At 46.8% G+C, this 14,071-nt stretch overlaps 1 protein-coding gene across 1 annotated transcript in view; it reads right to left on the reverse strand.

Annotated features, from left to right (window-relative positions):
• The window catches only part of LOC144174458 (uncharacterized), a 113,520-nt gene that overhangs the window by 56,295 nt on the left and 43,154 nt on the right, over nt 1-14,071 (reverse strand). The window contains exon 2 of the mRNA XM_077703178.1: nt 1,436-1,563. The gene's annotated coding sequence lies outside the window, so the exon portion shown is untranslated. The remainder of the gene's footprint in view (nt 1-1,435; nt 1,564-14,071) is intronic.

Genomic DNA, 14,071 nt, shown 5'->3' on the forward strand with positions numbered 1-14,071 from the left:
GTACATCTGCTTACACGAGCGTCCGCACATGCTCCAGCCAGTGAATTAGGAAAACGTACTTCGCAATTTAGGCATGAAGTGTCTTTAGTTTGACAATACAGCGCAACAGAAACAAAGACTTCAGCTGAGGTGTACAGTTTCTGTTGTGCTGCATTGTTAAGATGAGTCACCAACCGCCCAATACTGCAGTGGGCTTAACTACGTGTCTTTAGCATAACCGAAACAATTCTTAAGTCTTAGTGCGTGCGTGCGTGCGTGAAGGCTAGTGTTGGCACTTCTAGTATATATTTACGAAAAAAGAAACCACTTGCCAGCACGGGGATTAAGACCACGCACCACTCCTTTCGAAGCTGGCATCAAGGTTCCGCGGTTACAATTCATTTATTGATAAGAATGAAATTTTGAGGTTTCATGAACAAGTTTTCTGCCATCGTGACGTCCAATATTTGTAAGACAAATGCAGCTTGGTTCGCATAATTGGGCTCACTTGAGGCAAATAACGACAAACAAATCGAAGGAGTTACTAGGTACACTTGGAGGTTAACACAAAATAATAATTCAACAATAACAAAAGAATAACATGAAATATAAAAACAATTTTCCAAAAGCGGCGCGAGGATAGCACAAGGCATGGTTCCGGTTTGGCATGGCGTGACGTCCTGGAAGCTTATACAACGTAAAAAAATGCATCTTTAGAATTTCTATCGCCATAAAAGAAAAAAAAAGGAAACAGAAGGGAGAATGACGTCGCACGAACTAGGTTTGTAAAACCAGCTCTTTTTAAGCCGGTGAAAGACTTCCTTTGTTTTTTTAGGGGCGACGCCCCTAAGGGATGGGGCTGTTGGCGTCTCCTGTCGTCGTCGTCGTAATCGTCGTCTTGTGTAGTCACGGGATTTAAACACCAAGAAACTCGTTTACGCTTCGCGCTATACCGTAACGCGGACTAAAAAAAACAAAACACCAGGACACTCGTTTACGCCTCGCGCTGGAGCGCTTTGTAACGCGTACTAAATAAACACCGGGACACTCCTTTACGCCTCGCGCTAGAGAACTTCGTGCTTTAAAGACAAGAGACTTTTACAGCAAAGCTGTATACCTGTACCCCCCAACGGTTTCATCTCCGTTAGCAAACACGTCAAGGCGCCAAGAATACTTTTATACACTACATGCTTCGCCCCTCCCCAGGTTTCATGTTAGTGGAGATAGCCGGGGATTTTTTTCTTATCAAATCAGCACAGTAAAACAGAGCGGCCTAATATCTTGGTAGCAATGTTGCATGCTAGAACAGCGGCTGCTGCTCGTAACGCCACTGTTCCTCAGAGAACGTGACATTTTTTGTACAGCAAAGACGAAGGGAGTGACCATAATGGCAGAATTCCACTCATGGCGCTGTGGGGCGAGCCGTGTTCGCCTCACATTAAGCGTCGAGGCTCACCTGCGACGGTAGGAGCTGTTCGCGTTTGTGGTCCGTGTATCATCCAATCGCAGCCGCGGCCCTGGCGAGGCATACGGCGCTCTCCGCTCAGCCTCCCGCAGGCGCCGCTCACTCGGAACAGTCGAAACCTGCGAACACAGGGGGAGAATGACACCCTTAAAAAAAATGCACACCCATGGGCTGCAATTGTGAAACATCGGCCGTCGCACTAAAATGCACCCATTTCGAACACATCAAATACATCAAAGGGCTGTAATAACGGCTACCGTTATTACATCAAAGGGCTGTAATAACGGTAGCCCTTGTGAACGGCCTGTGCACAGATCTATGAAAGCTTTTGCGGAGATACCGAGTCGTTGAGTGGTAGGGGAAGTGCTGATGGTGAATCATGACAATGATTGCCGAACAGAAGCCGATACGCGAACATCCAGTCGTTTGAAAACGTATGTGGTGTGGCAAGAGCCTAGCCTTAGTTACATGCTTATCAGCAGAGTGGTCTTCATTAAAGTTTCCGTCTCTCTCACTCAGAGTGGGTCGCCGGTAATCGTCGAAACTAACGTAGACAAACCTAGCGGCCGTGCTCGTTCAATTCAAACGACCCGCAATTGGTTGCCCGGTGCGGCTGCTTTCATCCCCAGCCAGTCACACTGCTTTAATAATGCACCTCTATACGCTCGCTTTCAATTCGAAATTCAAAATTCTAACCTAGGCACGAAACATCTAGATTTTCTGCGTGAAAGAATTTCAGTCATTATGAGTGAGTTCAGACCCACGTCAAGCAGAACCGTTTGGTCATAACGAGCACAGCTGAGCTGCAGAGGAGCTCGTGTAAGACCTGTAAAAGTTCGCCGCGGATTTCATGAAAAACGATGTTGGAGTTAAATAGAGAGAGGAACGAAATGCTGACTACGGTCCAATCATCTAACTTCTATCAGAGGGAAAGGGAAAAAAAGCGCCTACAATAACGACTATACGTATACTCGCCTCCATGAACTGGGTAAAATGCAGTTCTGTGTGAAGCGGATCTATATGATACACTCATGCTTCTAAGCCCTCTAGATATGAGGCTTTTTTTAAGTTTTTTTTAACCAAAGAGCTGGCTGCTGCCAAATTATTTTTCAACTAGGTGACTATCTTTTTCGTAGGAATCCTAGGGCGGTCCACAGTTCGTTAAAATATAGTTTGCGCTTTTTTTTTTTTTAATTCTGACTGCTTACGAAACTGTAGTAGAATGTTGCAATAGCGAAGTTTCTACACTGCGCGGCTATAAGAATGCGCCAGACGCGAAATTGATTTAAGTCCGTATAGCCTCGCAACAGCCCCTATTAGACAACCTTAGAAGGAACCTTTGGCAAATACGAATACATACTAGTATGCCGTTTAATCTGTTTAGGGGCCATGACAGCGTCCACGAGAGCGTTGGCGTGCTTCAGGGCGTCAGAACGTTTCAGGGCTCACGCTCACGAACGCGTTAGCGATGCGCTAAATGAAATCAATTAGGTTAAAACTTCGGTTCTCATGGGCTACCGTGGTTGTTGTGTCTGCGAGTTTCCACGTAGACTAGCGTGCAGCTTAGAAGGGAATATGTGTTGCGTCATTTTAAGTCAACGATGAATGTCTTAGCACATCGCTGCGCAGGACCACCATACTACTAATCTACGCCCGGATGAAATGTTAAATATCATTACGGCGCAAACGTATAGATAACTAGTTTGTTCAGATAGATAAGCATATTGTTTCTTTCATCTGAGCAGCTAATTTAAGTAAATGTGCTTGAAATGGCGCTAAACCAGCATCATTCTTGCAAGCATTCCCTGCAAGAATGAGGTAAATATTTATCGCTGCTTTTTCTCATTTTCATTACGCGTTGTTCAATTTTGCGAGCGAGTGCGAGAATAAATTATATTTTCCTCGCGGTTGAAAAAAGATAAACTTTACACCCAAGTAACCGAAAGCTTCGGTTCCCATTTATTATTTTTATTACCGAACTACCTTCGGTTTCTCCACGTCGTTCTCGGCGGGAAAAGTTCAACGGAACCTCGCAAATACACTTAGCGTGAACCAAACTTTCTTTTCTGCAGGCTGTACTACAAAAAAAAAAAAGAGCAACGGAAGAATCTTTACTCGTGATCTCAGGTTCTGGTAAGTAACGCCATAGCAAACGTCAAATATATTTCACAAAAATTTGGCTAATTTGATGGGTGCTCTGAACGCATCACCTAAACGCATCCGGCCTTGAAGCCCATCTCATAAAGGTGCTCAGACACGAAATAAGAAAAAGACGCCGCAGGTAATGTGGGCCAAACGAGAGATGCTTTTCCCCGCCGCGGAAGAGCAAGCGTAGTTCCAAGGACGAGATATAAAGGATGAGGATGGGAGAGGAAGGAGTTCATCCACTTACGACGAGCAAGAGAAAGGAGGGAGAATATAGAAACGGAAGAAGTTAGGGGGCGGCCAATGGCGAAGAAAATGCGATGGCGAATGAGCGTTGCCGCGGTACCCGAAACACCATTTGCATGGTGTGCGATGCTCTGTCATACTTTGCATAATTGGGAGACGACGTTCGGAGGTGGTGGCTCGGGTAAAAGGATCTCGAGCGCAGCAAGAAGAAGAAGGAGCAAAAAAAAATGAGAGAAATAGAAATGGAGAGTCGCAGGAAAAAGAATCAAAACAGAGGGAAAGGAAACAGGAAAAAGGCGATGCATACAGGACAGGCGTTAGGGCCAAGTCTGCTGCTTCTGCCTGCAGGAACTCGGGCCGTGAAAACAAAACGAGATATAGTGGAATGATGGCATTCGCGAGGCCCTTGGGGATTTGCGCCTCGAATGAGGTAAAGGAAGATTCGACTGTTCATTCTTTAAGGAGTACGGGAAATGGGAATGTAGCAAGCTCTGTGCGTAGCTGGGTCACTGGCTATATACAGTCCTCTCCTGCATTCCGAGCCCGACGCGGAGGAGCATTTGCATCGAAAGACGCGGACGCGTGTATTCGCTCGTTGTCGACACAATATACTTCGAAATGTGCCGCCATTTCCGATTTGCTATGCAAATCAGTCATATGGGACTGCCCGGGCGAGGTGGGCGGCCTTCGCGCCGGCATTCATTCGCAAGACAAAGCAGCGAGGACGCTGCTCGAAACGCGTATATTTTAACGCAAAGGAAATAGTAAGAAGCTTGGCAGCAAGCATGATGAAGGGACATCGCGGACGACAGACGCGAAATCACATCTGCCCGGGACGTTTAGGAGACGCATCCGAGTTAATTTTACGATTAGTGAGGCATGCGATCCGAGAATTTGGGGACGCCGCAGTAATTATGAGACGAGCGGGTAATGTCGGGGAACTGCTAGAAAAGAATGAACAATTCCCGCCATTCGCAGCTTTTTATTGCTGAGTGAGCAGAGTTACGAAGCATCTTTGTATTGGTAATTCTGCATGTATGAAGGGTGTCGAATGCTTCGCGCTTACGACCGTCAAAAGAGGAACAGGACAGGGTCACACATGTGAAGTGATATCGTTTTTTTTTCCTTGCTTTCTCCTTCCATTTTTCATGCGTCCTGTTGGAAAATTTTCCAGAAATTAATTTTTTCTAACAGGATTCTTTAAAGCCACAAGATAATTTCAAAATTCCAAGAATCAAATTGAAAGAAGAGACAACATTTGTGTATTTCGGTATTATTCATTTAAAGAAAAAAAGTGTTCGCTCGAACACTGTTTGTGCAGCCGAATAATTGGATCATGTCGGCCAGTTTTTTTGCTTTACCCAGTCACTTTCAGTGAATGGCAAAACAGGGGTTAACTAGCTGCCTCGTTTTCTTCATTGTTTTGTGTTTAAAAAGACATTCATTCGCCCGGATCTTGTTCAAGTGCGTTGCTGCTTAGTGCTTGGAACATAAAAAAAAATGATATCAAGAAAGTTTCTGCCGGTACCCACTTAAGAAATTAGTACTGGCGTTAAAAAGGTTTCTAACGGTACCTACTTCAGAAGGTTACCCACTTAAAATGTTCTTCAGGCGTGAAGATGTCTGTAATTATACTTCTGCGTAATACTAACTGAGTCGTGGTAGCAATAGCTAAGCCCAGCACCAAACTATTATTGGTGTAACCATGCCTGGACTAGGAACCTTCTCTGTTTCAACGGGAGTACTTTCCAATGTTACAATATCCCATGAAGGTGGTCTCCCTGTTCCTTACAAGTAGTGCAGTGCTAAGCACTGTTCGATAATTGCAACACGGTTCCTACGTTCAGACGTCGCACCACCAAAAGGATAGTTTCGAACTCGAAGGTCATAATATCACCACGAACGCTTAAATAAGTAATTAATGATATAACGGGATCAGAAATGGCTCATTGGAGCTGAACGTCACAGTGGTTGACACATAACTGTTATTTCTGTACCGGGTCCAACTGACTGTGAGTCGTGAGGTGCTTCGTCGCTTTTGTACCCCCGTCAGTTTTCTTTCTCTCTCTCTTTTGGGCGCTGCGCCAAGACAAGTGCCCGAACTCTCTTTCCCGTCGTTATCGTATCAGTGCGAAAACAACGCGACAGGGCTCTGTAGAGCACGCAACCATTTAGGCGTACCACGGACACGAAAACAAAAGCGAGATAGCAGGACCACACAGCGGATACACATCCAGCGGTGACAGCCCCCAGCGTCACTCGTCGCCAATAATCCCGGGGAGACGTCGTCTTCGTCGTCGATGGACGGTGCCAAACGGCGCCTTCAATGAAGCGTCGCCCAGGACACAATACCGCAGAAAGGAGCGGTAGAAAAACGCGAAGGGGAGCAGGAGAGCGAGATGGCATGGCAAACTTTGGCGGTCCGCCGAAGATGTCGGCGCCGGGGAGGAATCGTTTGCTGCCGGCGACACCGAACACCTTCTACGTTTAAAACAAGACCTTAATACTGGACCAACATTCAAGCCCACTGTTCTGACGTGGGCGAGTGGGGCCTCAAAAATGTCATCACGCGGAGGCAAAGTAGGTCGCTTATGTAGCCGATTCGTTGGTTAGCCAGTATCAAAATTGGCGTAAGTTTGTCGGCATTCTCGGCGAATAGGTGTTTCGAGGACGACGCTTCTGCCCGGTCTGTTTGGCAGAGCTATAATGCGCCGAAGGGAGCTCTCTCTAACAAGCTCCCCCCGTCGCCCACTTTTTCCGCACCGCTTCGTGCCCTGTCCTGCTCCGCCAAAGAACGATCGCTCAAGCGCGAGAGCGGAGATGCCCGCAACCCGCTTTATGAGCGGTAGGGAGATGGAGGGGGCGCTGTTGTTGTCGATCAGCGCGCTTACCCGCTGGCGACACAGTGTCGCCAATAGAATGGGACCAGCACCACGTGACCGCCTTGATGGGCCACGTCTTGGTATACTGAATAAACCTTGGCTGACCTGACGACGATTGGACTTTTCGGTTCTTGGTGATGGCACCACAGCAACGCACTGAATAAATTGCGTACGCATCGCATAAAATACAGCTTTCAACATCGAGTAAGCCGGCTGGATTCAGTAGGGAAGCTTAAGAAGGCGTTGCCTACTGAGGCAGAGAAAACGAGGAAACTAGCAAGGCAGAAAAGCGTAGTAGACAGCAGAAAACACGAATAAAAATGCGAGGAGGTGGCCGTTTCACGAGATTTCACACAATTTAAAAAAAATTGGGCACGGCTATGATGTTGTTGTTTCTCCGCACCTCGTAAACTTTGAAACCCATTGAAAAACGTCCTCTGCGCCAAGAAAAAAAAAAAAAAAAAAGAAACGCGGCTGCGACATGAAGTAGAAAGCAATTTTGTGTGACGTCATGCACCGCATTCCATTGTCACGTGGAAATTGATATATAGGGCGAACCGGCAGGTGCATACGCGACAGATTGCGATAGCACGATTACAATGTTAGCAAGGCCGTTCAGGGCCATTGTGGGAGTCAGTGTCGTAATTGCGGTTGCGTGCCAGAGTTTGCCCCCTGTGAAGTCACATTAGAGAGCGCTGATAACGCTGTTCGTCTTATCAGGGTAATAGATTAAATAAGCCATGCGGAACAAAACTGCGTACGTGTAGCCTCTATTATAGTACCAACGACACCAAACGTGCCTTTTTGATTCTGCAAGCAAGCGCTATTCGATGGGTGGTATTGGGATCGTATTCTTTTCACTATCTCTTTTCCCATGTTTTGCGCGCATAAAATGCGAGGCGTAGATGCTGAATGCTTGCAAAATAATTTTCAATTTGAAGTCAACGCTTTGTTGTCTGTTTTCTTCGTGTTCGTAATGATGTTTTATGTTACCATTATCAACTAACTGGTTCAAGCTACTCTCATGGACGCCTTTCTTCTCAGAGGTACGATACGTTACTGTCCCTTGAACTTCTGGTCGATCATTTCGAGCGAACAAGCAGTGTCGTGAATCGAACATCGTTGTCGACTCGACTGCACCCCAACCTCACCTTTGTACAGCTTCAAGTGCTCACCCGGAGCATCTTCAGGTTCTATAGGCGTTACACCCCTTTCAACGTTCTTGCTAAACATCAGCCTTATAGCTTTCAACTTTAAAATTGACATGGTAATATTCTATGGAAGCAATGCAGCATGTTATCTGCATACATATTGCATGTTGTTTTCATGGCCATAACGCATACGGGCTAGGGTAGATTCCTTCAACACCTAGGTGAGAATGTCACGGGTTGGCTTGGAGTCTGGCTTCGTAATGACGTGATGAAACCTAAAACCCCAAAGGTGGCTTTCCTGTTTGGCTCTGGAGCGAAAAATAGGAAAACGTATGGGTTTCCTTTAGGTTCTATCAAAAATAGGAGGAACAGGGGGGGGGGAAATGTTTGTTGTAGCCGGTATTAATAAAAAAAGTGGGCGGAGCCTCATTTAGAGGTTGTTTTTATTTCAATCGTTCAGGTAAAGTCACAACAGCTTGGCGGATGACGGATATTTGTGATGCTAACGCAACAGTCACACCCATGCTTATAAAATGCAATAGGATTGACGGGAACACTGGCGTCTGAAGTTCGCCCAGTAATGTTTAGTAGTGTACACGTTGAGCACAACGGGCAGAAGGCTGGAAATACTTATACTTCCCAAACAAATGAGTGCAGTTTCACTTTAGTTTTTAAATGTAGCACAACGACGTAAAATAGTATATTACTTGATACTGGCCAATTTCCTCGAGGTACGTCTCCGCAAGATGGTGGCAAGTCTTGTCGCCTTGAGCTCACTCTAGCGGCCAATTGCTGTCAGGGTGATCCCTTTGTGGCTCTGACCTACGTCCATCACCGTACGCCCAAATCGCCACGAGTCGTTCTTCGTTTTCACTACGTCTCGTGTTCAGTTTCGAGTCAGCAAAGTATACGTTGCTAGTCTCAGCGGGGGTAGTAAACAGAAAAAGGTTACGGCACAAAGAAACCTCTTGAAGAATCTAGTAACCCAGTTGATTGGTTATACCCTGACCTTGTCTGACAAAACAGCTCCCACGACTGAGACTAAAAAGTAAAAAAAGGTGAAAACAAACTACAGTTCGAAAAACATGGGCAGTGCCAGTAATGCATGCCCCATTAGAGATGCTACCAAATCTTTCACGCTCTCTCTACACTACTGGCAATTATACGAATTTTGAGCAAATGATTCTGTGAGCTCTTTGTTTTCCCGCACTTCCTACGAAAGTGAGCTTAGCAGAGGCTAGAAAGCGATAAAGACAACGGTGGCACTTAACGCCTACGCCGCGTGGGTCGTACACTCATAGGGAGACGAGACGAGACGAGAACGGCGCAGCGAGACGGAGGAAACTAATACCGCTCGCGCGCAGTGAGCAAAGACAAGCATCGCGACCGCGTGTGCGCTCGCAATCAGCGCCTCGCACGCGTAATCCCCGAGAGAGACTCGAGTGCTCTTCACGCTTCGGCGATGGGACGACCACGGCTATTGATTCTCCTCTTCGAAGACGACGACATGCGTGGGGAAGACGACTGGCTGGCCGTCCGCCACCTTCCGCTCTGGGAACCCGTCGTCGCCAGAGAGCACTTCCGCAATGCTGTCGATCCCGTGACAGGCACTCCTCCTCCTCCTCCTCATCATCCCCTCCACACTTCGCGCAAAGAGATACGGGATCTTTTCTCGCATCCTCCTCGCCTCTCCTCCCCCTCTTGTGCTCCGAACGTCGCACGTTTTCGATCTCTCCGAGATGGACGACACCCTCAATCAACAGTGGCGCCTCGCCAGCAGCTCTCCAGCAGCTATTCTCTCCTCTCTCTCTCTCTCCCCCCAGAACCTTTACGTCTTCATTCTCTCTACAACCAGCACTCATCCTCAGTCCCACAAACACACTTTGAAGAAAAAGCTTCGAGCACGGCGCTCTAACCAGCTTTTTCCGGCGAGTCGAAACACGCGTCGCACATACTTCGGTGACATCGTCCTCTAGCAAACAATCGCTTCTTCGCAAAATCGGAGCAATCGGCTTGATTAGGTGATTGCCAGAGTACGCCGAGCATGCTGGCTAGCGGGCGTGGTGGCGGTAATCCGCCTGAGAACGTCTTTCGGGCGCCGGCAGCCATCTCTCAATGATAACAAATGAAATACCGGTCAATCGGCTCTCAGGGAACATCCCGATTGCAGCGGCCCAGAAATGACGGCTCCCTTGTTATTCTTCCGGTCGCGCGGCGGCGCTGCTTTTGTCGCCGCGACGTTTGCTCGAGGACGGACGCGTCGTGCTGGTTTTTGTTGTTGTTGTTGTTTCCGACAATAGTGTGAGGGCTTTGGATAGTGAGCCCTCCTTGTGTCCGCAGGATGAAAGCTTTCTCATGCTCATCCTGCTCGTCTCTATGCTTGCTTTTCTTTTTCCTCCTGAGAAAGGAACGGCGCCGACAATCTCTTGAAGAGATCACCGACAAGCGTACCAACTTGATCGCGCCGCAGGGAAACGCTTTCCGATAAGGAAACGATACTTTCACACCGGCGAACGTTACCAAGATGCTCAGGACTTGTAAATGGAACGTTTTCAGGATTCTCGACAACAGGTGTGCTAAAGAATACGCGAATAATACGGGCGAAAGAAAGCAGCAATAATGAAAGAATAAAGGATAAACCCTGGCAGAGAGGCGGTATGAGTAGGTGAAAAACTGGCTTTCTCATGAAACAGGCTTTTATTTTACGATGACGTTAGAAAAAAAACACACGGTCGTGCTACGAAGTGCCAACATTTATACCGTCATTTATTAATCTTATCTTAGTTTTGATGCACCTTGTTTAGGGACGTCAAAAGTAAGATGAGCAGCACCAACGCATCCTAGAAGGCGCAAATACTGCTTACCCTTTCGAATCGAATAAAAAGTATCAACTCGTCATCACGGCCCCATAACGCCAATGCCACAGGTGTTAGCCTATGCGGTGCGTTATTGCAAAATACGGCGGAAGCTGCAACTAGAAAGCATTGCCGCAAAGGATGCCTCCCTTTCCTAAGAGGTAACCCTTGTTTCGGTTTGGGCCAAATGCTTTGCGTCCGAGTACGAGTGAAGTCAGATGGTTCACAAAGGTGAAAATGCCAGCTGTCGTTCAAACTATTCGCGGGGATGAGCACAACAGCAAGCGTCCTGTTTCGTCTGATTGTGGGGTTTAACGCGCCGACGCAACACAGGCCATGAGGCGCGCCGTAGTTGAGGGCTCCGGATTAATTTTGACCACTGGGTCAAAATTGACCGCGTTTTAATGTGCGCCGAAATCTCGAACACACGGGCGTTTTGGCTTTTCGTCTCCACCAGAAAAGCGGCCGCCGCGGACGGGAATCGAACCTGTTTCACTGCCAGCACATATGTAACACGATAGCCAGCGGTGAATGTCAGGTTTATGGGGATCCCAGTACCGGTCACTTCTTGGCTTTCTGCGTGCAACTGGTGCAATGTTGTAACTTTAAACCTCCCTGTTATGCCGTAGGGCAATCTATCGCTATTAAAAAAAAGAATGTCAGGTTTATCAGCGAAGTGACCGGCTGTGGTGGCTCAGTGCCTCATGCGGACTGCTATAAACCGCTATACATAACCATGTTAAAGGGAGCCTGCAATTTTTTTAAAACTTTTTTCTAAACATTAGATGCGCCCAGAACGTAGTAAAAAAACACATCCAGTCCTTCGAGTAGGGGGTCACTGCTTGCTAATCGAAGATACGCTAACTTAAAAACTTGCTCAAAAGATTTTCCTCTATTTCCCGAGTCTTGACGTTTTTTGAGCGCTCGAATTACGCCATCACAGCGGTGTAGCGGTTATTGGCCGGCTTTCTTTTAGCTGCAGCAATAAGCGCAATCGACAGCCACATTAGAAAAAAGACACAACGCAAAGCAGAAACGGAAAACGGATACTTCTGCTGCGACGAGCAAATCACGCAGTGCCGCTGTTTCCAAATGCGAAGAAAAGAGTGGAAGCGCTTATCGGTAGTGTTGCAGACTCCGTTTCAATCTCTACCGACACGCACGCACGCACGCACGCACGCACGCGCGCGCGCGCACGCACACACACACACACACACACACACACACACACACACACACACACACACACACACACACACACACACACACACACACAATGTTAAAATGAAAGACGAGAGAGAGAGAGAGAGAGAGAGAGAGAGAAATAATTATGTATTGGAGAGTTTAGCTCCAACCCAAACAGGAGCTGGCTACTCCAGGCATTGGAGTATACAAAAGGTACAATACTTGCCTTAAGGAACCACAAGGGGTTAGATTAAGTACATTGATACAGCAGCGGATGAAAGATGCGCACTCAGTAACTACTTGCTCTGTGTAGTACACAAGCACACCCATATATATATATATATATATATATATATATATATATATATATATATGATTCCTTACAGCAGTGGAATATAGTTAAATAAAACAAACCAAGAGAACTATACACATCTATATACAGACGACATCCACGACGCGACAGAGATAGTTTCGCCAATATACATAACACCCTTGTGTGTTTCCACACCCATTTCAGAGCGTTTCAGAGGAAAGTGCACTTATTTAATAGTGTTCACACATCTTCGTCATTTGAAAAAATTCCCTAAAGGCAAGGAAGGCTTTCGTTTGGTTGCGTACATTGTCCCACGGACATAACACCCTTGTGTGTTTCCACACCCATTTCAGAGCGTTTCAGAGGAAAGTGCACTTATTTAATATTGTTCACACATCTTCGTCATTTGAAAAAATTCCCTTAAGGCAAGGAAGGCTTTCGTTTGGTTGCGTACATTGTCCCACGGACCCAACAGTTTCGGCAAGGATAGGGGTGTCCGAGATAGCAGGTTAAGCTTATAACTTAGTTTTTTCCGATCGGTCGCATATAGAGGGCACTCAAGCAGGACATGATGCACATCTTCAGTTTGGTGTCCACAAGCACAGCAGGTGTCATCAGCGAATCGTATACGGTAAAGAAATTTCTTTGTGTAGGCCACGTCAAGGCGAAGGCGATGTGTTAACGTGTCGACGGAACGACCCAGATGAGACGCACACGGGTATGTAAGGTACGGGTCCACTTGGTATAACAGCGATGAACGATATTTATCGGTCAACCTGGTTTCCAAAGTAATGTGTGTCCTTAGTTTTTTCAAATAATTTTTAACATCACCTCTGGTAAAAGGCACGGCGCTACACGTGGAATTTGAATGAGCGGTTGCTGCTAATCGGTCAGCTCGTGAATTTCCTCTTATTCCAATGTGCCCGGGAATCCACTGAAATGCTAAATATTCCAACGAAATGTTGTCTCGAAGATCATTTTAACACTGGATGAAAACGATCAAAGAGAGGGCAGTGCTACTTGAAAAATCCCATGTATTTTGAAAATAAAACGCATATCTCAATGCAGTTTTTTTTGTGGTATTGATTTTGAGTACGGAGCCTGCAAGTAATCACCAATTTCATCATCTCGCCGCGCATAAACACCGCGTTTATAGAATAAAAAAAACGCTTTGTAAGCCTTAAAGTACAGAGCCCTGTATCTCCGTCGCAGCAACGAAAAGGATGTGCGGTGCGAAAAGGAGGCGTTCAAGATCGCACATCTCAAAACTGGAGCAAACTGGAGAAGTTTCGCTGAATGAATTTTAGCGTGCCACTTTGAGTGCCTCGGCGTTTGCATATTTAAATCTCCAAATCGATCCGCGAACATGAAACGCCCACGTCCCGCAATACTTGGCAGAAGCAGCGAACGTGCAGCGGCGAAATTACCGCAGTGAAAAGCGGTGCGCTCAAAGAGAAGCCTTAGGGAATCCCGAAAACCGTTCTCTTACTACACGGCTGACGACCCTGGGGCAATGCAAATAGAAAGGCGTTATTCTTTTTTTTTTACTCGTCCTCATTCTCGCTTTTCCGAAAGAGATAACACATGAGGAACATACAAGAGATAAAGTAGAAACGAGCAAGATGCTACTGGAACTGCACGAATCGGGAGAAAGCGAAGCGTAGAGGGAGCCCGAGCTGTATGCCATAACTTCGTTATTCCCAACATAACCGATTACGCAATCAATCTCTAGCCAAGAGAACAAGCCTCGGGCCCAAGCGAGTTCGTACCCAAGACGACGAGAGCATGTGCTTAGTGTACCAGTAGTGTGTAGTTCAGCGGGCGGTTGTGGTAGACAGCTCGCGGTTCTG

Source organism: Haemaphysalis longicornis, unplaced genomic scaffold, assembly GCF_048455015.1.
Source record: "Haemaphysalis longicornis isolate Haplotype H1 unplaced genomic scaffold, Haemaphysalis longicornis Haplotype H1 scaffold_3, whole genome shotgun sequence".
Taxonomy (NCBI): Eukaryota; Metazoa; Arthropoda; class Arachnida; order Ixodida; family Ixodidae; genus Haemaphysalis; species Haemaphysalis longicornis.